Below are 24719 nucleotides of genomic sequence, written 5' to 3'. Positions count from 1 at the left end.
CAAAAGGCAAAAAGAGCCAGGAGAAGGCAGTACAACCCGTTTTTCTTTAGGGTATCTCTGTTTTGCAATGTGTTCCTTTAAGAGGCTGTTGAGGCATTCAACCACACTCTTGGCCAATGGATGCTAAACAGTAACAAGCTTGTGCTTGATGCCAAGCAGGGATGTTAACACGGACAATAACTCATTTACAAAGTGTGATCCATCATGTGACTGCAGCACTTATCACACTCCCCATCAGGGAAACGGTTCAAATACGAGGAATTTGTCCGCCGATTTAGCATTGGCATGGGTACGTGGCCTGCTTCTATCGGGCGTGAAAAGGGACACATCACCATGATCATGTACTGGTATCCATTACACTTTTCACGCATATCAATATAGGCAATGTGAAAATGTCAAAATGGGCTTGTTGGGCGCGGTATTGATCCTCTCACCATTTGCTCTTGTCCTCAACCTCATCGGTGGTCTTGTTGCTTCATCTTCTTCTCCACCAGGCTCCTCTTCTTTTGACAGGGGAACCTTCAAATGTATTGACGTCACCTATATGCACCCATGCCTTATTACTGTGCTGATTTACTGCAGTTGGTGTTGAATACTGGACTGTAAATGGGCCTTCAAACCATGGCTTGTGCCACTTTTGAACAATGTTCCATGTATAAATAAGGTCACCTGGAAATAGGGACAAGGGGAGTGTTTCCAAAATTCACATCTAATGTTCCTCCTTTTCTGTCATTGATTTCTTCCTGGCCCTTGATCTATTGAGAGATACATTTCAGACATTTAGTTATGGTAGTTAAATAATCATGCATCTTGTCACCTAGCACTACAGCAGAAGCCTCTGCATCCAATTGAGCATGTGTGGGAGTAGCAATAGGGATGTACATGCATCTAACAATTACATTTTCATGGGGCACAAGGTGGTGGGCTGAATCTGGCTGATTGTGTTAGGCAAAAAGAGCTACAGGAAGGCAGTGCAACCTATTTTTCTTTAGGATATCTTTCAGTTTTGCAATGTGTTCCTTTAAGAGGCTGTTGAGACATTCAACCACACTCTTGGCCTTTGGATGGTGAACAGTAACAAGCTTGTGCTTGATGCCAAGTAGGGCTGTTAACTCAGACAATGGGGGTAATTACGAGTTTGGAGGCAGCCATGGTGCTATTAGCACCATGGTTGCCTCCAAAGTTGCGTCTGGGTCCGGGTTCTCTGAAGGGGGATTTACCGGGTCATTCCAACCTTGGAGGACCCTGTAAGTCCCCATTCAAAAAACCCTTCCCCATTCCCATTCGAGCCCCCATAGGGCTCAATGGGAATGGGAGGGAGCTAATAATGGGCCCGTAAATTACAGGCCTGTTATTATCTCCCTGGTCCCTTAGCGGGTCCCGCTAAAGATGGCTGGTTTTACGGCTGGTTTTAGTGGGACCTGCTAAGGGACCTCGAAATGCGGAATCCTTACCGGTGCCGTTAACCCCTTACCACCGCACTCGTAATGACCCCCAATATCTCATTTACCAAGTGTGGTCCATCATGTGACTGCAGCACTTCGCACTCTCCCCATCTATGCCCCATGTATGTGCTGCACATTTCACCAAGGCAGCCACCATGGGATATGCCAATCACTCTAACAGTCCCCCTATTAGAGCGGTATGCTGTACTGGTGTGCCGTCTGCATGCTGGACTTCTCCACTATGACAGTCCTGAGTGTGTTGTAGATGTCACCTAAGCAGAGTCAGAATAAATTGTCACTACATGGACCGTGTGCTCCTCAAATGCCAATATCATTGGTAGTAACTCAACGGCCTGAACAGAAAGTGTGCTGGTAATATGATGCTCGCCACAATCTCAAAATCATCATCCTTGCTTCTCATCACTGCTGATTCCCACTGCCTCAATCCAGTGCTTTGATTGATCACTGATGAACCTTCAATGAACTCCACCTCTCCCGCCTCTAACTTTATTTCTTTTACTGGGGGTACATTGTGATATATGTTTGTGTATGTAGAACAGTCGTGAATCCAGTCCTCTCCTCCTACTGTTTTTGCTATAAATCTTGCAGGATTCACTGTGCGGCATCAAATTATATTTATTTATGGGTTGGATAATAGGACCTCATATCCAAATTCCTGCTCTGAAGTGAGGGTGGACTTCGGTTTCTGAAGAACAGCAAAGAGTATGCATGCTCCACATATAATTTCACTGTACATCCCATTCATATTGTAGATGGTTTCACTATTGCAAAGGCTGTTGCAGGCAATGCTTGCTCACATGGAAAATGCCCTCTCAATACTGGGTCCAGGATCCCAATGTAGTATGCTAAGGGGTTGTGTCCCACAAGAGTCTGCTGCATGAGGACAGCCGTCCTCACATATCAATTTTACTGTGAGGATAAATAAACTGTGTCCTTATAATAGGGCATCGCTAGCATGGGTGCAATACTTATTAAGTTTTAAGGGCCTCAAATGCATTTATCATTTTGTCTGACCAAATTAATCGGCTTTTCTCTTTCTGTGCCTCCTTCAGTCCTTCTAAAATGGACTGAACTTTGTGCTATGGTCAATAAAACCACACAAGACAATAATTGCACAGCCCCAGGAATTGCTGTAAATCTTTCAGGTTTTACCTTCCTCCCTTCCTTTGATATTATATGGCCCAAGTATAGTACTTCTTCCTGGCAATACTGCAAATTTTCTTTGTCGACCTTGTAGCTCTTGTCTGCCAATACTGTGAACAATGTCACTGAGTATGTCCTTCACTTTTCCTGTGTGGTGCTGCACTCTAACAAATCATCGACATACTGTATAATAGTACCGGGTGTTTATACATTTCCCAAGTCCATCTGTAGCACCCTTTTGAAAACACTGGGGGACACACAGTACCCCTTTAGGAGTCTTGTGTGTTGGAGTCTGACCCTGCAGTAAGTAAATACTGTGGGATATTGAAAAGCTTTGTGCAATGGAATGGAAAAGAAAGCAATTTTAGATCAATCACTGTAAATTGTGCAGCAGTGGGTGATATGTTACACAAAATTGTACCCAGGTTAGGCACAATGTTAAACTCTAGCTCCACAATGTTGTTTAGGGGTCATAAATCGAGTATGAATCTCCAAGACCCTCCTTTTTCCTTTTTTAACTGGGTATACCGCCATATTGCAGAGGGATTCAGATGGCATAATGATACCCTGTTGCATCAAGGCCGCTTTCATGTAATTGATTCCTTCATCTGCTTCTCTTGACATGGGATACTCTTTAACTCTGGATAAAATTGCTCTCTTTTTACATTTTATTCATACTCCTCCGATCCCTTTTAGCAGACCTACATCATAAGGGCTGCTAGTCCATTGTACACTTGGTACCTTTGCCAAATCTTGTTGCATAAATGATGGTACTTTTTTAGCCAACAATATTGAGGAATTTCTCTGTACTGTGTTTGCAATTGATAAGGAATGGATATTCAAAAAATTACTTCATCATCTGTGTCGTCACCCAAAAATAGCTCATGAACTGTCATGTCACTCAGCCGTAATTTTGAGTCTAATTCTGTGGCTACATGCCATCTAACACCTTCTTCGTCTATTCCATGTAAAACTACTCCATCCTCTTGCACTATTGCTGCTTCTAAATGTATCGTTATGACATCTCCTTCTGCCACATCTGTGGGTACATCTGCTCTCATTAGAAGCTCATTGGGTAATTGTAACAGCTTGTCTCGTATTCGTGGAAGCCATCCTAACAACGTTTGTAGCACTGTGGAGGCATCATAAAGCAAGGACACAGACAACAGATTCACTTTCTTAACAAAAGGATTTTATTTCAAACGTCAGGATGGATTAAGGCCTAACTTTTACTATGTTAAGGTGGGATTTCCCTACCAAAAGAAACTAAGTTTAGTCTGTGCCAGTAAGTTCAACTTAAAAGTCAGTATGTGTCCAAAACCTATCATTGCCCTCACAACTAAAGATACACAATGGGCCTCATTACGACCCTGGAGGAAGACCATGGTGCTATTAGCACCATGGTCCATGCCGGTAAGTTACCGACTCCGCCATGGAGAAAGGGGGAATTACCACCCATTACAAGGTTGGCGGGGCGGTAATTCCCCCTTCCTCCATGGCCCTTCCCCATTCCCATTTTTGCCCCATAGGGCTCAATGGGAATGGGGAAGGCGCTAAGTACGGTGCCGCAAATTGCGGCACAGTAATTAGCACCAAGGTCCCTTTGCGGGTCCCTAGACCAGCCGTTAAGGTTGGGTCCCGCAAAGGGACCTCATAATTAGGCGCTAATAGGTTAATGGGCGTTAAGGTTGGGTCCCGCAAAGGGACCTCGTAATTAGGTGCTAATAGGTTAACGGCGCTGCAGCCTTTTACGGCGCTGTTAACCCATTAGCGCCTGGGTCGTAATGAGGCCCAATGTGTAGGGATGACAGCATCAAAAGAAACAGTATTTAAAAATGAAGCTCTGAGCTTCTTCTAGCTTGGGCTTGGTTCAGCTTCCCCAAGTTCAAACAGTGGCACAAAGAAAGAGTCAGGATTCCTTTACCCAAGGGTAACGCAATCCAAAAATACCTCAGGAGCCAGGTTCGGTACAGATACAGCTGTCTCAGGGTTCCCTTCCCCAATATCAACACAGTTCGAAAAGGTTCAAGTCTCTTGGGTTTCACCAATATTACACAGTTCCAACTGGTACTCCTTTTGACTCGTGTGAAACAAATGCTCGTCTTCCCTTCAGCACTTACATCACACAGCCTTTGTCTCTGGGCTCTTCTTGGCACTTTCCCAGGTTGGGCTAATCTATGTGCAGTTGTCAGACCACACGGTCTACTCATTACAGATCACGCAACCGATAGCCCCTGACACTTTGTGATGCTCTTAAACCTTCTTGATTCACACTGGTGTTCCACCTAGTACCAGTGCCAGCATTTAACATCTGGTGTGGTTACTTTTTGACAACTATTGAGCTCAATCTTCAGGTATATGTTGACAATCGTATGGCTTTGCCACAACTTGGACTTCATCATTTGTATAATGGCAGTCTTTTTGGCTTTGTCACAAATTACATTCAACTTGCACAGCTGAGTTCAATAACTTGTCTTTCACAATTGCTTTTCATTCAGTTCATAACTGTGTATAACAGCTTTCACTTTGCTTCTTAATGTGCACAACAAGCTTCACCCCTTTCAACATAGCACGTTATTCCTTTTCCACCTGTACTAGAAATTCCACATATCTTTTCTTTAGTTCGGTCTTCAATATTGGCCTTTGTATTTTTCCCAATATGTGGCACCTTTTTCATGATTCCTTATTTCTTCAAAATCACTTAGCAAATGTATTCACAATTCTTTTGGTTTCATTCGGGTTCCAAACCATCTTGTTATGTGCTTTTTGCTTGTGAGTAAACATTAACTGTCTTACATTCACCCCAGAGCACCCCGGTACAAGTATCCTCACTCTTGTACTCACCAGACCTGCTCTGCTTAATTGGGAGTTCTTGCGCTGTTCTTCGTTCCACTCTCTCCTCCCGAGTAGGTGTCGGGAGACACAGCGAGCAGGGCTAGCTTCCGGAGAACCTTCGGGCAGCGTCCCGCGGCATTCAGTAGTTCTTCATGTTCCCCAGCTCCAGCTGGGAACACATACCACAGGATATTGTTAGGGCTTTGGTCCTCTCACAGCCCGCTCGGGTCGCGGCTCCTTCTTCCCCCTAGGACACACACAGCGTCATCTCTGCCGTATCCTGCTCCAGGCTGCTGCTCCCCACACGCCAGCCACCTTCTCTCCAAACAAGTTCTTTCTGATTTGCTGTGAAGGTCTGCTTTTAAGCACTTGCAGCCTCTCAATAGGCTGCAGATGCAGGCAGTTTGCCTGACCCTCCTTGTAACAATTAGTAGGACATCCCTGATCCTTAATAGGCATCTTCCTCATCTCAGTTCTAAAGTGATGAAACTGACTAGAAGTGTGCATTGCTCCTAGTCACCTCTTCCTCGTCCAAGTTTTAAAGAGATTTACTTTAAAGTCACGGTGTGTTTATATGGAAGAGGTATTGACTGACAGAGCCCAATGAAGGAAGGGGGGTAGGATTCATTCTCATGGGGAAAAGAGGGGTACCATGTCTCACCTGCAGACATCCTCTCCCCACTCCCCAAGGTTCCTCCACCCAGGTGGTATCCCCTCGCATATCCACCCCCAGGGTCAGGATATAAAAGCGATGGCCTTTCTCACCTGAGAGGAAGATCCAAGGGGAGTAAATAGGAGGATGCCCTCAGGTTCCTCACACCCAATAAAGGAATGATTGTGAATTTAGCGTTATCCCTCGTAATGCTTTCCAGCCATAAAATGCCCATAAAAACTCAGTTGTTTTTGCATAATACATGTCTGGTGTTGAAAATATGATTCCTTCCTCAGTTAATGAAATTTTCATGTTTAATTTTGCCATCAAGTCTCTTCCCAATATGTTAACTGGTGTTTTATTGCTGTGTATCATTACAGGGCCTAAGAGTACAGTACCTGGGGCCTTTAGCAATGAACCCAATAATGTTTGTTGAACAGATGAAGATCTGGTGTGGAAGCTTTGTCTTGAAATCCATAATATCCGTGAAGGTATTACTCTGTCGGGCTTCATTAAATCGCTGAATTTGTAGATTTCGAATAATATCAAATAAGTGTATGGGCATTTATTGTACTCTGTTTGATTGTATATGAAATATGTGACACAAATGTATCTTGAATTTTATTTGTATGTTAAATACTTTTTAGGACTTATTAATTGCTATTGCTGTTACTCATTTTATATATTGCATTCATTCAATTACTGGAATTACATCATTTTTGATTTGACTATTACTATTTGATAATTTCTTGTCTTTTTTTATTTTTCTTGTTTTGTTTTATCTCTTTTGATTGCATTAGCTGTATCTTTTATTTTTTTAATCTTTATTAGTATTCAAGTATTTCAGTACTTCTGTTTATGAATAATGAGTATTTTTATGAGTTATGATTTCTTTATATACTGTTCTGTTGTATTCCTTATGAATTACTTACTCTATTATGGCTGATTTATATTTTTGTAAAGGTTTGAATCAACCAAAAACAATAAAAAAAACTTTTAAAAAACGGGTGGCTTTCAGGAATACTATGGCGCAGCCATGTTATCTTCTCCCACTGTTATAGATAACTGTTCTGTAAATAGAAACTTTGTCATAGCCCCAGAGAACACTTGTGCGCCCATTGTTATTTCTGACAGTGGAAATCCCCTTTCCTTGACACAAGATCTTGTCACTTCAAAAACATCTGGGGTGCCTCTTCCAGGTTGGAAGTTACAGATGGCACTGGACACATCAAGCTTCTCCGTGGGCTGTCCTATTGTGGAAAAATGCTCTTCCCTGTTCCTGTAAAAGGGTTCACACCTACCACTGTCACACTCCATGTGGTGGATACTGCAGTTTGCAGTAGTATGTTCCTGTCCCACACTCTGGGCTGCTGTGGCTGCATTTGTAATGGATGCAGAGCTTGCTGAATTTGAGGCATATGCTGCTGTGGTGCATGGTGCATCTGCAGCTGAAACTGCGCTTGCACTTGCAGCTGTGTTTATGTTTGCATCTGTTGTAGCAATGGGTGTTGCTGTATATATTGAAATGTACCCTGTTCTTGCTACGTTTGCTCAGTATATTCTGGGGAAAATACTGTTCCCCCTCTTGGGCTGGTTGCTGCTGTCCTCCATTCACTGACCCTCTGCTCCTGCAAGCACAGTGTATAATGCCCTTCCACCACAGGGCATATAGCAAACAAGAAATAACAGCATTTTTATGGTCAAAGTATACCACAATGGCAAATTGGCAAACATGCAAAAACATTAAATCTTTACAAAAGTCGAATGAAGGATGGAGGGTTTCGAATAAATCCTTAACACTGACATTGCTCTGGGCAGCCGTCCAAACCCTCGTTTTTCCTCCCATGCCATTCCTTAAGGGGAAAGATAACATGCAAGTCAGTCTTGGTTTCTGCCTAAAAGGGGAAGTCCAGGCTGAATAACTAGGTCACAACATTTCTGTAAAAGAACTCAAGCAACCCCAGACATGTAATTCGACATCATCAATGACTGCTTTTGTCTGTACACACTGTAAGCTCAGGACGCATGTATGAACATTACTGGTGAGTGATGGATGGAGAGTTTGAAAAAAATCAATACTACTGACATGGTTTTGAGCAACCCCATTACACAATCATTTTTCAGTCCTTCATGCCAAAACAGATTGGTAAAGCTACATATTTATGCGGTCAGACATGCACTCTCAAGCACTCTCAGACACACCTATTCACTTCAAGCAGGCCTCCCATTCTGACACATTCTGGCATTAGGCATTCATTCCCACGTTATCAGGCAGGGTCGGACTAGGGCTGAGGCATAAGATCGGTCCAGGCATCAATACAAAAATGGCTCAAAATCACACTTTACAATTCATTACTGTTCAGAACGGGCTGTTTGAGTACTATCCAAGAGGGTGTTTTTGGAAAAATATTTTGCACCTTATGCATTTGAAAACATATTTACTAACAGTGCTTAAAACTAGTGCTGTAACTCAGGAAACCACACTACTCTGGCCAAAAAAGTGGTCCATTCTAACAACAACATTGCCCATACTAGACTGATGGGTTGGCACTCCGGCCACTGGCTATTGCCCTATTCGCCGGTGCAAGACTGTGGCAGGAAACCCAGTAGTAGTGAAGCAACGAACTGTGTACAAAGACTTGGATTATTGTTTTGGAATGGAATTCAGGGAAACGAAATTGTCACTTGTATATTTGTAATGTGTGGAAGTGGTGATTAATGATTGAACACTGCTTTCAAATGTGCGCTTTAGAGGTGGGATGCGAGAACCAGGAAGATGTGGGCATGTTCGTCTGCAGCTGTAGGGCAAGGGACATGAGGCATTGGTTGGTTACCAACTGGCTCCCTTCGCTTTCCTTTGCTGATGCTTTTAATATAGCTAGAGGAGGGTATGGCATAGGATACGGGCTGGACATGTGTCCCTAGTCTGTTTTGCAGGATGGAGTAGAGTCTGCTGCCCCTGTGCCATGCAGAGACCCTCCTGAAATTTTGGGTTGATCCTTCGATCCGTACCCACATATCGCACAGTCATTTTACAGTAACATGCACCACTCATTTTTAGAAAAGCTCCACACAGCGTGCAAAGTTCTTCATTTTACCCACAGGTGGTGCTGTAATTACTCGTACATTCGAACCGATAACATATATGTCCTGCATTCATGATATTGTGATGCTGTCTCAAAAAGGAGGACATCTGTAACCTAGCCGTGACCATTGACAGAGTGTGCGTAATTACTTTCAGTCTCATGATAACCAAAGGCAAAAACGTTTGTCAGAGATGGGTTGGTCAAGAGATAGCTTGCATGCCCTAGGGGGGAAATACAGGTCTGGTCACAAAGGAATGAGATCTCAAGGTAGTGTCTGATGGCAATCTGGACAGCAACACAAGGACTGTGTGCAGCCGGAGAGATATTATAATAACAACAGCTCTCAAATTGATGAAGAAACAAATCTCTCTGGCATGAACATGGAGACATAAACCTCAGACTCCTCACCAAATATAGCCCATATAATTCCAAGTAACCTGACTGTCGTAAATAGACAAGTGATTTTCATTGTCCACACACAGACCAGCTGTGGAGACATGGCATGAATCCAGGTTGCTTTATTGTAAATAGGTACATTTATACATATCCAGTTACTTGCAGGTATTTACAGGATACATGGGCAGGTAGATATCAGCATTTATCGAGTGGCACAAGAGACACCGACCAGCCATCCTCTCACATCGAGCTCAGGCCCCGAACTGAGCTCATGGCACACCCACTCATCACACTCACTCAACATTCCCCTGAGCTGTCCATCATACATTCACCAACATTATATCAGCATGCATTCATGGCCAGTGAGACTGAGCAAGACTATCTCACATCATAACACTGACCTTAATTGCAGCCTGAAACTACAATAAAGTTTCAGCCTGGTGCCATGACAACATTCAGGTGGTTCAGTGTTTCTTTGCATACATTCTCTCATGAATACTCATTTATGAATACCTTTCTTCTGAACATTGCGTTCTAGATCTCTTACTTGCTTTGCATTGTCCTTGTGCCGTAGTAGCCCCCTTGCCCCACTACAGCAACGCTCATAGGTAAACGGCTTTTACTCAGGCTTGCAGAACAGGGAGACCCAAAAGGTGCTTATGAGAGCCTTTTTCTCACCTTTGATTGTGAACAGCTGAGCATGCCTGTTGAAGAAGCTCAGATCCAATGCCACTTTCATCTGAACAAAGAAGTATTTGTTGAAGCACCCCCTTACATTTCTAGTCCTCAGGGAGAGCTCTAATTTCATTCTTTGTATTAGGGATTTTCAACGCGGTTATCATGGTCGATGACTGGCTCGGGAATCCAGCCTCGATGACTGGCTCAGGGAATCCAGGCTCATCATGGCCCTCCCCCAGTTTACCTGTAGTAGGTGATGCAGATATGTGTGGCAGATTCATGTTGGAACTGTGCATCCACTTCTCTCTTTCAGCAATGCACGAGACTAATTTGCAGTGACAATCATAGTGTAACTCTGAGCCCTGTGTCAGAATAGGAGCCCTTGGTATGACTCTATTATTACTACAGAAGTGATAACTCCTGGACGGAAAAAAAAACATGATGACACACTAATAAGCCCAATTCATCACTTTGGGATGACATCATAGTTTCAAACATCCTGAGTTGGTATTAAAGATGAGCGGACGAAACGAAGTTGAAGAAAGGAGCAAATGCCTCATCTTTCCTAAGTAATGGATTTTATGAAGAAGAAAAAACTAGTAACCAATTGGCAGAAAATCGAACTGTTTTATTATTTGAATAAAACAAGATATTATTTGTCTCTTTCAGGAGCAAGGACATGTTTTAAGAAATCAGTGCATCGTTAAAGCATCTTAAAAGCAGGCACTAAATGCACTGGCAGTGTATTCATGTCTACTGACATTAATCTCTTCAAATGCACTTAATAAACAGCGTCTGTAAAAGTAAAGTAGCTTCACTTTTATCCCAGGGGTGGAGGGTTATCTCAGAGTGAAAGCACCTCGTGAGCAAGAGATGGCGGAGCAGCTGTGGAAACCACCGTTTAGGGCTTGCAATAGCACCCTTATTAGTCCATCCCACTTTTCGGGCCATACTGAGGAAGTGCAACTCCTTAAGTAGAAGCCATTACTGCGCAGACAAATCGCTTTCAGAAAAGGTGTGATCATCCCCCGAACATTCGCAAAATTGTTGTCACAAGTGCTGGAGACTATAGCACCCCCTACTCCATCCCCAACCCCACTTTATAAGAAATGGATCAAGATGCAGAGAAAAGGCACTGAGGGCCGGCCTTAGCGGCAGCAGCGCCCTGCACTGGTTACAAAAGAATTGGCACTTCCCTTCCCTGCGCGCCTGTGGTTATCAGGGGTAAGGGTCGGAGGGGCAGGAGCACAACATTTTTTTTATAACTAACTGCTCCGTTGCCTGGCAGGGAGTTAATCACTGGAATAGGACGCTCATGGTAATGCAAGAGCGCCCTATTCCAATGAAAACCACCTCGCTCCCGCTTCGGAGCGGGGAGGTAATCATGTGAATAGGGTGCTGATGCTTTGTTATTGAATGTATTAAATCCACCCCTCTCCCTCGGGTGCATTTAGTGCCCTGCAGCAGGCGCATTTAATAACAAAAGGGTGCCTGCCGCGCCTTCTCCCACTACGCCATCACGGGGGAGCCCTTGAAAGACTCCCCCGAGCTGGCATAGCAGGGGGCTAATTGCGCCCTGGGGTGCATTGCGCCCAGGGTGGTCGCTGAGCCCGTCCTGCCCTAAGGCCGGCCCTGATTGCACTGTGGGCATATGAGAATGTGCGACGGGGGTGGAACACAGGACGATGCAACTGGCTTGAGAACACCCGCAGCAGCATGCAGACATCCAATGGGAAGAGCATGAATGGCGGAAGCAGGCGTTGCCAAGTCACCGGCGATGGGTAGTAAGCGCAGGGGGGACTGCACTCAAGGGTTGCCTTGCTGCAAGCTCTAGTACCAACACAAGCCACTAGCTGGTCATAACAGAGGGCGAGGGTTTAAAAGCTAGCAAAGGGAAGAAGCATCCGTTCGAAAGTCAAGCAAAGAAGCGCGTAAAATTCATCGGCAAAAGTAGACAGCCATTCCAAAATCAGGCTAGCACACGTGCATAATGTGCAAGCATCGAAGACAAAGCGAAATACCTGCAAAGATAAAAGTACACTAGGCACAGGCATAAGGGACACACAAGAACAAATAAAAACGAAAGAAACTAAGCAAAAGAAAAGAAAGCGGGAAAGGAGATAACGACATCAAGCAGCTCATTATTAAGACTATCCAAAAACGTAACACTGTCAGGAAGAAGTGAATATCGCAAGCGAAGAACTCCAGTGCCAGAATACACAGATAATGCACCCAAGAGTGGCTACAGGCATGACATATAGGTATTAGGAAACGGATAGCAGAAAGGGGGACCATGAAATTATTAATACAATATTCATCCAGAATGTTACCTCCAAACTACACACAGCAAGTGCCAATTTACCCATGTTTGCATAGCAGCACCATACATGTAATGCCATCCTGGAGGGCAGGCTTTACTGATGTGGCAGCGCCTCCATTCTTACTTTGAGGCGAGCTCTGAGCTCTACAAATGCATTACCTACCTACCGACCATAGTTCTCATGATATCAAGCACCACAGCAAGACACCTGTATTGTTAACCATACATTTTAGGCATATACCAGAGGAAGGGAACAATAGATGCAAACATAGATGGAAGGAGATAATGTTGCTGGCAACCCGAGAACGGATTTATGTTGGCACACAGGAGCAAAGAACTAGCAAATATCAGAGGGTAATCTGCCCAAGCAAGCAAAGAACCCACAAACTGGCACCATGGATACAATGTTGATGGAAATCCGTACCATGAAATGGGGGATTGAAAAATGTACAAGAAAACATGTCCCCCTATATCATACAAAAATAGACGGAGAACTGAAATACAGGAATTGATCAGAATTGTAGAAGTGAAGGTATTAGTCATTGATGGCTTATAAAGAAAAATGGACGCACTATGGACAGCAAGCAGTGAGTTGAATGGAAAGCTGCTTGAACAATGTATTGTTCTTGGGAGCATTAGCATCAAAATCAATGTATGAATTTTGGGTGATTCTGCCCTCCAGTGCCTCCTTCCAAGATGGACGTCTCTCTCTTCATTTCAGCTCACATTGAGTATCTAGCAGAGAGATCTGGGTCTGCTCTTCTCAGCCTGCTAAACTCTGAATGGCTGGTCACGGACCATGTGTGTGGGCTTAGTGACAGCCCCTCCAGGAGGTCACCCCCTGTGAAGAAAAGCAGCTTGAGTGTCACAAGTTTCCATTGTCCCCCTGGATACATCCACTTGACCAGTAGGGCCTGCCCATCACTGCCAGCACCCAAGGGCCATCAGCAACGAAACATCCACAACATATGGCTGCTGATTTCAACTACAAGCCCCTCCTTTCAATGTGGCCCTTATCTTCATTTGAGCTCAAAGTGCATTTCTCATCCAGCATGAAGCAGTGGGACTGCTACATTGGCTGATAACGGACTCCATAGGTATGCCTCAAAACTCTGAAAACAAAGAGCCTGGGGTGGTCTCACCTGGGCAGCTCAGCAAATGAAAGTCAGCTAAGGGTAATGCCTTGTTTCCTCTTCACCAAGCTTTCCACTGGACCCTCTAAGCTCCCAGGATGCACGCTGCAGCCCTTTTCCAGTGTTTCCTTTAACCCCACTGCTATCTACCTTGGATAGCTTTTACCACCCAGAATTGCCTATCACTTTTTATATCGTCTGCCTCATGCTTTACCCCCTGACCTGCCTCCTTATCCTACCCTGGCACCCTTTTGCCTCTGTCCTCTTCAGTGCCACCTCGCTAGGTAACCCTGATCCTCCATGCTCTCTCCCCTAACTGCTCAAACCTACTCATCGACCATAAGGCAATGCATATTCCTCGACCCTGTCAAATTGTCCTCTTTTCTTCTCCTCGTTATGCTCCTTCTTCCTGTCTTCGCCTCCAGACACTCTTTCTGGTTTCTACTTTGCTCAGGGCAACTATGCTGTATGAGCTCTTGTAGGAGCTCTTGTGACAAGATTGTGCAGAGTTTTAACCGGCGACTAAAATCCTTTGAACCAGGCATCCTGACTTTATTACCTCTTCCTCTGCATCCTAGTACACCTGTTAATGTCCCAGATTATCTCTGCCATTCCATGAGGTAAAATTCTGAAGCCAGGTTTGTCATCTGGCTTAATTGATATTCTCCTTACATTGGGGGTCATCACAGTATGCAAGGTGCTGTCCTCTGTGACTTATTTCATTGAATACTGTGAAAGTAGGATGCAGTGACCATCTGCCCCCTAACCAAAAGAGGGTAAGCTGTCCATCATTGTTTTTAACTCACGGATCTATGCTCAGTGTGACGGGGTGGCCCGCCACTCTGACTCAGGATGTAAGCCCAAGGGTGTTATTGACCTTCAATAGACAGACTGGATGCTGAGTTTTAGTGTTCTCTGGGGTTCTCAGGGCTTGAGGTTTTGGGTGCTAGGGCCGTCCCTCTCTGGCTCGACTTCCCCAGCCTTCCCCTCCTCTCTAGCCCAGGTGCCAATAACAGGGTTGTTACTTTTATTGAAAGGAGCCACCTGTCCATCTGATCTTCTGCCTGGGACTAATGACGTTTACCCCAAGACGATGGTTACATGTCTCTCTAGGTTTCTTCTAGATGTCCCTGACCTAGCCCGTTTAGTACTCTAGGGGTGTTATGGGATGGTGCCTCCTTCCACCCAATTCCACCTGTTCTTCTTGCACAGGCGGTCTCACCTGACCCTTTCTTACACTATGTCCCAAGATATTCTCCTCCCACCATACTACTGTGCCACCAATCTCACACTATGCCTTCCTACCTCCACCCTTTGGTGTTACCACTCCTCCTCCTTACTAATTCCTCACCTCACTACTGTTAATACCGTCTGCTACCTTCAGTGTATCTTCTCTTCCTCCTTTCCTCCAACTTGCCTCTGCTGCAACTATTACCTCCCTATTCTTACCCCCAATCCTTACTCCACTACTCCCCTCCTCTACTGCCACTCCTACCACTAACTACCATTGTTGCCACTCTACTATTACTGCCACCTTGTCACTAACACTACCACTCAACCACTTGTTCTTCTAACTCCAGTCTTTTCTTCATGTGATTAATACTACTTACTACCTCTTCCTGCTACTCTGCTACTACCACTACCATTATCTCTACTTCCTACTACTACACCCACCTCTCTACTTCTGTTCTATACCAAATACACTCACTCCTCACTCACATTCTACAGATCCCCTGTCTCCAATAGCTTCTGTATTCCTGTTGCACTCGCCTCCTCTGGTCTCTCGGATGTCCTCCTCCACTGCCTGTCCTCACTCAACTGCATCCCACCCTAAACAACTATCAAGTTCCTTCTTATATACCCCTCCCAGGAATGGCTAACTTACCCTACAAATGGCTTAGCTTGTTCTCAAGGGATGTTAAGGGGAGGGCTTGGGAGAATTGATAAGGGAATTAAGCCACACCCCCTTTTCTACACAGCCCTGCCTTGTTTAAGAGTTGCTTAGTTTGCGTGGAATCCTCTCCTTTGCTGGACCACTATCTTTGTTGCTGGGATGTCTTGAAGCTGGACGCCGGAAGCTGCTGCCTGCAGCTTCTAGACGGCTTCTGCAGCCTCTTTTCCTCTGCGCCTCTTTGCGCTGTGGCGGCCCTCTTCTCTACAGTGTCCTGCTATGGTGCCACCCTAGCAGGTAAGGAGGTGCTGGGAGGAGGACTGCCTACACATTTTCCGGCACCTAGGGGTGTTGGGATCAGGCTCCCTCCCCCTGCTGAAAGGGCCAGATAAGCAGCCCTGTCACATTAGATATAAAAATCCTCACACCCTTTATTGACTAGTTTATCCAGGTTCTGCCGAATACTGCTAAAGATGGCTGTTGAAAGAATATTAGCATCCAGCAAAAGACAGATAAATGGCAGATTCTCTAATGCTCTAAGTCAACAGCTAATATCTGATAAGAAAGTCTCCTAAGGACACCAAAGAACCCCCTCCCCAAGGGGGGATTGTTTCCGGTAGGAACCCCACAGCACAGCAACGAAAAGAAGAATCTAGAAAACATGCTAATAGACAAACCAAGTTTCTTATTACAGAGAACAGTACAAGTATTGTTTTGTAGAGTGGCAAGTGACACAGCAGTTGTCAGACAGAGCGCTCTGCCAGTGTTGGGTCAGAGCTTATCATGGCAAGTTTCCATGACGTTTGTAGACATTTGGTAATACTAGGAAGCAGAGAGTTGGTAATACTAGGAAGCAGCTTGTTTGTGAAGAAGCCTTGCGGTTACATGAAGGGTACATTGGGTAGAAAGATCAGTACGCAACTTTAGCATAAACAACTGAATACTCTGTATAAGGTGGTATTTGTACACAGCTATGGAAAGGTACTGGGAGCTGGTCTCTCATGTGTTCCCGGGGGAAGCATTAGGTCGTGGCCAGCCAAGCTAAGGCGGGGTGTGGGCATGACAGGAGAGCCAGGTGTAGCAAGGGGCCTCAGGCTAAGACAAGGCTAAAACTTGGGGAAGGATCTGGGGCCTAAAGCGGGGGAGGGTGATTGCTAAGAGGTATAGGGCCTCTTTACGACCCAGGCGGTAAGGGGTTTACGGCAGCGTAAACAGTGCCGACCCTTACCGCCTGATTCCGAGGTCCCTTAGCGCCATGGAGGATTTAACACCTGAATCCATGGCGCTAAGGGACCTTGTTGTTAATTACGCCACCGTAATTTACGGTGGCGTAATTAACGCATTCCCCACTCCCATTATGCCCTATGGCGCAAAAATGGGAATGGGGAAGGGTAAATGGGGATTGGGGACTTACCGCCCCGCCAACCTCAGAATGGGGCGGTAAGTCCGCCAACCACCATGGCGTAAACGTAGTTTACACCATGGTGGTAAAGGTACGACCCAGGCGGTAACTTTTGATTCTGCCACATCATATCTAATATCTAAACAATGTCCTTCCTAAATTCAAAGGAAATTCACTAACAGATAAACATGGCTCAATTCTATCCACTGAAATAATTTACACTGTTCACTCCTACAAAAGATCTAAGCCAACAGCTAGTACTCCCACCTTAATGGTCCATATAGGTCCATAGGTGACTCTAGCACCCACCAGATCAATATGCAACTGAATTTGCATTGCAATCCAAACACCTCAAGTCCTCAGCAATCCTGTTTTCCCTCCCAATCCAACTCACTATTCCCAGAACACTCAAGGCTTTTTTGCCTATGAGCTAGTGGATGAAGCCCAGAACAGAGCCTAACAACATCAAACTCACCTTAAACAATACCCATTTGGCAGGTCATAACATCCACTCAATTTTGTTCTCCCTTAACATGGCATCCATATAGTTAGAGAAACCTGACACCCTACACTGATACCACATGGCTTATAAAAAGAGAGATTTAAAAGAATAGCAGTGTTGCTATCCTCCTTTGACATACTGTTCGCTAACCAGTGTGTGAATCTACCTTCTATTAGTCCTTTCGACACATCTGGATGAACAATGGTCCCAACTTCAAAGCATCCATCCCATTTGTTGTTGTCTACTGACCACTAGCCCACAATAACAACTCCCTTGAGGACTGGCTAGACCTGATCTCACTAGTATAGTAGGAGTCACATGAGAGGTATGTTCTCTGATACTTGAGCTTATAAGCAGACAGCCTTGTCAATAAACCTGCCTATGAATCCATATTAAACAGGGAAAACCTTGGGGTCTCTATCATAATAGAAGAAACAACCCACAACAGTGGACATTCTCTCACACTTATTCTCACCCACATTCTGACTACATCAGAACTACAGACTACACTAATATCTTAGTCTGACCAATTCCTTGTCACAGGGTACTTCCTCATCTCCACACACTCTCACACAATGCCCTCTTACTTCCATCAGACCCCTAAATAATTTAACACCAGAAACAATCCTTAACGTCCTCTGCAACATCTGGTGAGTCGGGATAACATCCCTCCCTCAGAGACAATCCTCTACAACGTCCTCAAAGAACTCATCAGAACACTGAGCATACAAGTAAAGAAAAAGTACCCCAAACTCAGAGTGTAACTCAAAATGAAATTGTGAATGGAGAAGTAGCCACTTCGAAGAGAATATGTGGCTGCCTAAAAACTGAAAGAAGAAGACTCAAAATACAAACTGGCTATTTCATGGTGAATATGTCTTATCACCAAAATTGGATAATGAAGGTCCTTAACAAATCTACAGAACTTTTCAACATAGTAGATGGACCGAAAACAACAGAGGGTCTGAAATCCAAGCAAAACCCCTCCCAAATATTTCCAACAAGCTAGCTGCCTTCTTCAGGAAGGAAATCCAAGACATCAAGCAATCTAGGCTCATACAACATCCTAACTTCTAACTGGAGAAACCCTGAAACCCTGTCCACATTCAATGCATTCCACCAAGTAATAAGTGGGACATTATTAGGATTACATCGAACTGTAAACTTCAGGAGTTCAGCAAGACCCCAGCCCAACTAAATTCCTGAAATGACGGGTGCACATGGTAGCTCCGGCCTCGTACAATCATCCCTAACTACAGGCATTGTCCCTCACAAGGCCATAAAAACCCCATTCTAAAACAACTCAATACCGAACCTTTTTTCAAAGTTACTGATGAAGATGAAGGCATTATGCAGGGGCTTCTCTGTTGAAGCTAGTAGTGTGACGACACTCAGACTGGACTACAATAATATTGGACGTACGTGGTAACTAGTCAAACATCTGCTTGATTACTTGTTTATTTTAACTGATCAGCAGATCACTTGTTGGTTCATTGGATTTACACTTAATTAATCGACTGTTGGATTGAGCATTAGTTCATCATAATTTTTTAGCAGATCAAATATTACTTTATTGCATTGTAGATTCTATTGATTTTCCAAAACGTTTTTAAAAAAATGAAATGCTCTTATTATATGAATTGTTGAACCGTGTTATATGAATTATATATATATTCTTTTTTGTATTGATTTTTTATAAATGTTGCTGTTTACAATCTAATAAATATGTATTCGACAAACTTTGCTGACAAGTGATTAGTTTCAGCAAATTGATTATATTTTATAATTATAGATAATTATTTAATTGGTCATATATGAAACAGTGTTTTCATTATTATAACACCACTACCCGACTTTTAAGACTCCTTCCAATGCACCTTTCATCCATTTGCTGACAATGTCCAGATCCTCATTCACCTGGACACAGCTCCCCAATTCAGCTCCATCACACAAAACATGTATCTAATCTTCATTTGGGTGACTCAGTGCTGCCTAGATCTGAATGGGAGCAAAATGCAAGTAATAACTATCAGCCTCAAGAACTGCTTGTCCTTGTCATTCCAGTGGCCCCAAGTGCTTAAACCACACACACAGCTGTAAAGAACTGAGGCGGACATGTTTGACTCTACCATATCATTCGAACCTCAAGGCAATGTAATTTGGAGAAAGGTTATATTCCAGATCCACCTATATACAACAGTACACCACTGTTCAATGCCTAACAAAGAAAAGAACTTGATGAAAATCGGATAATCCCATTCCTAGGTTACTGCAATAGCAAGTTGGCAGACATATCTATGTTCTTGGTCACAAAAAATCAGCTTGTCCAAAACTGTGCCAACAGACTGATCTCAAGGTCAGAAAATGAATTACTGATATTTGCAACATACAAGCACTTCTAATAGGCTTTACATAAGGCCATGACAATCAAAGACCATCAATGGTCATAAGATGTAAGTATTATTACATCTGCACAATCCCAATATATTGCCAGTTCAACAATCCAAGTCAACTACCAGTTTTGCAAAATTGCTATGGTCCCTGTTTATCCACCCGATTATACTCCATTTTGACAACCCTTGCATATTACCAATTTGCTCAGTCCCATTAAATTCCCAGATACTAACCCTGCATTGTCTCTGTGTAGCCAATTCCAATACATTATAAATGTAACTCCCAATTTCATAATTCCAGTAACATCCTAATTGTAAACACCTGCCCTTGAATGCATAGTGCACCATAGTACATTCCAAGGGCCTCATCACAAGTCGGGCGGACAGTCTGCAGTTTTACCTTCAGCTCTAAGCTGGAGGTAAATCTGGCGACTTTCTGCCCTTTTGGCACAATTTGTACAGCAGTGATTGCACTGTAAAGGCCCCATTGGGTCCAATGGACCCAATACAAATGGGGATTTATCACTGTACCAAAACTCGGGATCTGGAGCTAAAAGTGCCGGACCGAGTTGTGGCAACACTAGTTGCATTGGGCAGTATCCCAAAGTATTTACTGCCAAGATACCGCCCACTCGTGTTGAGGCCCAAAGTCTGGATGATCACATTATATTGTCAGATTCTGAATCTTCACAGTTCCTACTTTGGCAATCTCACTATACTCCTGTTTGACAATTCCACTATAGATCGAGTTTGCTGAACCCCTGAATACTCACTATTTCGCAACTCTATTATATTTCTAGTTTGTACTAAGCCTGCATACAGACTATCCCTGATTTCAGAATCTGATAATTTAGCTTCACAGTGTGTAGGATCTCAGCTTGCCATACATTCTACAATTGTGTGCAGTATCCCACACAATTACAGTACACTCTCAGTTTTTGCAAAACGTGAACATTGGCAGTTTGATAATCTGTCAGTAATGCCACTGCCCAGCAAACCACCACCATGAACCCAAACACATCGGAGACCACCACCATCAACCCGCACATTCCATGAATCCCTGAAACCACCATGACCCTGTGTAGAACCCAAGGTCAAACACATCCTCTTCCCGCTGTATGGGGGGGCCAGGAATGGTGTAGTCTGCACCCCCTTTCTTGTTTTTGTCAGCAATATCAACAGATAATTGAGCCGTGCATCAGGAATAACAGGTCCAGTGGGGCTAAGTGCTTGTGAAGATGGCCATGTTTTACATGGCTCGCTGAGAAAGGGTCTTGCCTGAGGCATGAGACTCATTCTAGATGGACTATGGAAGGGCCTGGAGATTTTCAAATCTCAATGCACAAAAGCGGAAGACTCACAGTGCCTAATTGTATTTATGAATGTGTTTGTGTGAGTGAGAACAAGATGGGTACATTTCAAAGATGATTCCAGAGCTGTGGTATAATGGGGACAGTGAATGTTTATTCAAACTAGATCCAGAAACAGCAATGAACCATCAGTGTTAGTAAATCCTGACCTGACAAGTTTTGTTCCTGGAGTCCAGTCACTGTAGTGTTTCCTGACATAGGGGTAACTACAGCAGACCAACCAAGTAAAAAAGAGCAGAGGAGAACCAAATGTGTGCCTAATATCCCCTTACCAATTCTTAACAAATGCCCTGCCCACTTTCCAGTTTCCTTAACACCCACTTCCTACCGAAAAGTACCTTTATCTTCTTCTCTCATTGGGGTCCCAGTGTTTGAATTTGAATTTTAAGTATTTGTAGCATGCACACAACAAACTTAATCGTATCCTGGCACAGACGGTAACATATATAGCAAGAATACATAATCATACTGAGAAGAAGATGACACAGAACTTACAAACAAAGCTAGACAATCATCAGACTTATTTAAATAGGTAAGTCTTTAAGCCTGCTCTAAATTTCAACAGGCAAGTTGCCTGTCTCAGGCTCAACGGAAGACTGTTCCATAGTCAGGGTCCAGCCACTGAGAAACATCAGTCACCTCTTGATCTGTAGTTTGTTCTCGGAATAACAAGACCTAATTGATCTTTAGATCTAAGGGCTCTGGTTGTTGGTATCGCTTCAGTTTCTTGATCAAATAGGCTGCTGCCAGCCCATTCAGGCATTTGTAAACCAAGCACCCAATTTTAAATTTGATCCGATCCTCCACCGCCAACCAATGCAGTGATTGGAGAAGACCAGAAGTATGGGTGTTTTTGGTTGCACCAAAGACCAGTCCTTCACCCTCATTTTGAGCCTTTTGGAGGTGATGAATCTGGTTGGCTGGAGCTCCAGCCAAAAGTCCATTGCAATAGTCTAAATTAGAATTGACTAAGGCCCCAACCACCACAGCACGATCAGTAGTTGGTACATAGGGTAGTGCTTGACTCAAAAGGGGGATGTTGTAAAAAATTGATTGAACTTTGGCAGAGACCTGGGCATTACAACCCAGGTCACTCTGCCAAATACAGCCAAGATTCTTTACTTTAGAAGAATACTTAAGGCTGGTACCCAGAAACTGGGGTGGGGTGGACATTTATTTCCTACAATGAGATGTTTAGGACCAAACAGAATCACCTCTGTTTTTTTGGCTTAAGCTGTAGCCAATTCTTTGCCATCCAGGTACCAATTTCTTCCAAACACTTACCAACCAGGGCAAGGGCTTCCTCCACATCATCGAGACTGATGTAAAGCTGGGTGTCGTCAGCATACGATTGAAATCTGACATGATATTTCTCAAGGATATTAATAAGGGCAGAGATAGATATTAAAAAGGAGTGGAGAGGAGAAAGTGTCACCATTGGAGAAAGAATATCGGAAAGAAAGCCACCAACCTGGACACATTGTTGCCAGCCAGTAAGAAAGGATGTGAACCATAGTAACGCACCTTAGTCCACCTTCACAAGATTTTGCATACGATCCAGCAAAAGGCCATGGTACACCGTGTCAAACGCGGTGGACAAGTCGAGCATTGCAAGCAGGGAGAGTTTACCCGCATCCCCAGCCTGCAACATCTCATCCCAAACTGCCACCAATGCCGTCTCTGTCCCATGTAGGGGATGATAGCCGGATTGTAGAGGGTGAAGGAGGCCATGGTCCTCAACATGGTCCTGTAATTGTTTAGTAACCACTTTTTCCTAAATTCTGCCCAGCCAGGGAAGGCCGGCAATAGGCCGATAGTTATTGTAATCCTCAGGGTCCAGGCTGACTTTTTTCAGGAGCGGTGAAACAACCGAAAGTTTCACAGAATCAGGAACAAAACCCTGGGTAAGTGACAAACTGACAAACTTAGTCATAAGGGGTGTGGGTTCCAATGAAAGTCGTTTAGCAACTAGGGCAGGGATTGGAAAAAAAATAATCATTGGTGGGGTTCAGCTCAGACAGAAGGACAGTGATATTGTCAGGAAATGGTAACCACGTGGACTATGGAAACCTCCGTCCCCAAGCACCAGTCAGAGAGATTACTAGAAAGACTCGCTGACCGGTTATTGGGGCCACAGGTAGGTGAAAGCAGGAACACAGGACCCCGGGCCGCTGCAAGGAAAAGACAAAAGTAAAATAATTGACAGAACTTTCGTAGGCAACAAGATTCAGGGTAAAAGACAAAGGACACCTACCTAGGTGGGGGTAGGTAGGGGTAGGTAGGGGTAGAAGGGCGCTGGGAATGAGGGTCTCAATACCTGGTGTGCAGCTGGGAAATGACAGGGGTACTTAAAGAACAGGCAGGTGGACCCAGCAGCTGCAGGTTGATGGTGACGTGCATATATAGTGAAGGAATTCTGCTTTGTGTTCCAGTGGGAAAGTACAAAGGTGCTGCCAATACAAGTGGAAGGACAGGAGGCAGCAGGAGGTACTTCCGTGGCAAACCAAAGTTCACTTGAGAGGTAGTCCATTAACCGATCTGATGTCGGCAACCAAACATCCAAAAATAAAGACAAAAGCAATCTGGTAGACAGTCCGTGGTCGTCAATGGTACAGGGTTGAGCAATCCAACGTAAGGTAAGAGCAATCCAGTAAACAGTCCATTTTCGTCAATGGTACAGGGTTGTACAATCCAAACGTAAGGCAAGAGCAATCCAGGGCCGAAGCAAACATTCAATTCCAAAAGGCCCAAGGTAGCAAGGTCGAGATATCGTGTAGCAACTGCAGAGAACAGCTGATAAGCACTTTCCACGGCAACCACAATATCCATTGTGGCCACAGATGCCACGGTTGCCGGAAACAATGCGCAAACCAAGGCGCCGTACACCAAGATGCCGCTGCTGGGTGCACACAGAAGGCTTCAAGGTAGGGGGGCTGCCTGGGGTAACTGGGTATAAGGGAGAAGCCGTACCAAGGTGCCAGCTAGGGGTAATGGAGTGTGATCTAGAAGGTGTGACAGAGCCCCCCAGCAAAGGCCCACGACCCCGTGGGCTGGACAGATTGTCCCTATGAAAGCAGGAAACCAAGAGCGGGGCATTGACATTCACAGCAAGCTCCCAAGACCTCTCCTCAGGGCCAAACCCAACCAGTCCAAAAGGTAAAACAGGCGACCTCTAATGAGGCAAGAGCCATGAATGGGGCTGACCTCGAACTCCTCAGGGGAACTCGGTATGACAGGAGAAGGTGGCAGAATGGCCAGTTTGGAGGGGAAAAAAGGTTTCAAAAGGGAGGTGTGAAACACAGGATGGACTCTCCAGGTGCTGGGAATCGACAAGCGGTACGCCACTCGATTGATGATATTAGTAACTTTATAGGGACCCACAAAACGTGGCAACCAGGGATGTGCAGATGCCTAGTCGACAACCAGACTTTGTCACCAACATGATAGGAAGG

The sequence above is a fragment of the Ambystoma mexicanum genome, chromosome 6p, assembly GCF_040938575.1.
Source record: "Ambystoma mexicanum isolate Mex_15411 chromosome 6p, UKY_AmexF1_1, whole genome shotgun sequence".
Classification (NCBI taxonomy): Eukaryota; Metazoa; Chordata; class Amphibia; order Caudata; family Ambystomatidae; genus Ambystoma; species Ambystoma mexicanum.
This window is presented reverse-complemented; position numbering follows the sequence as displayed.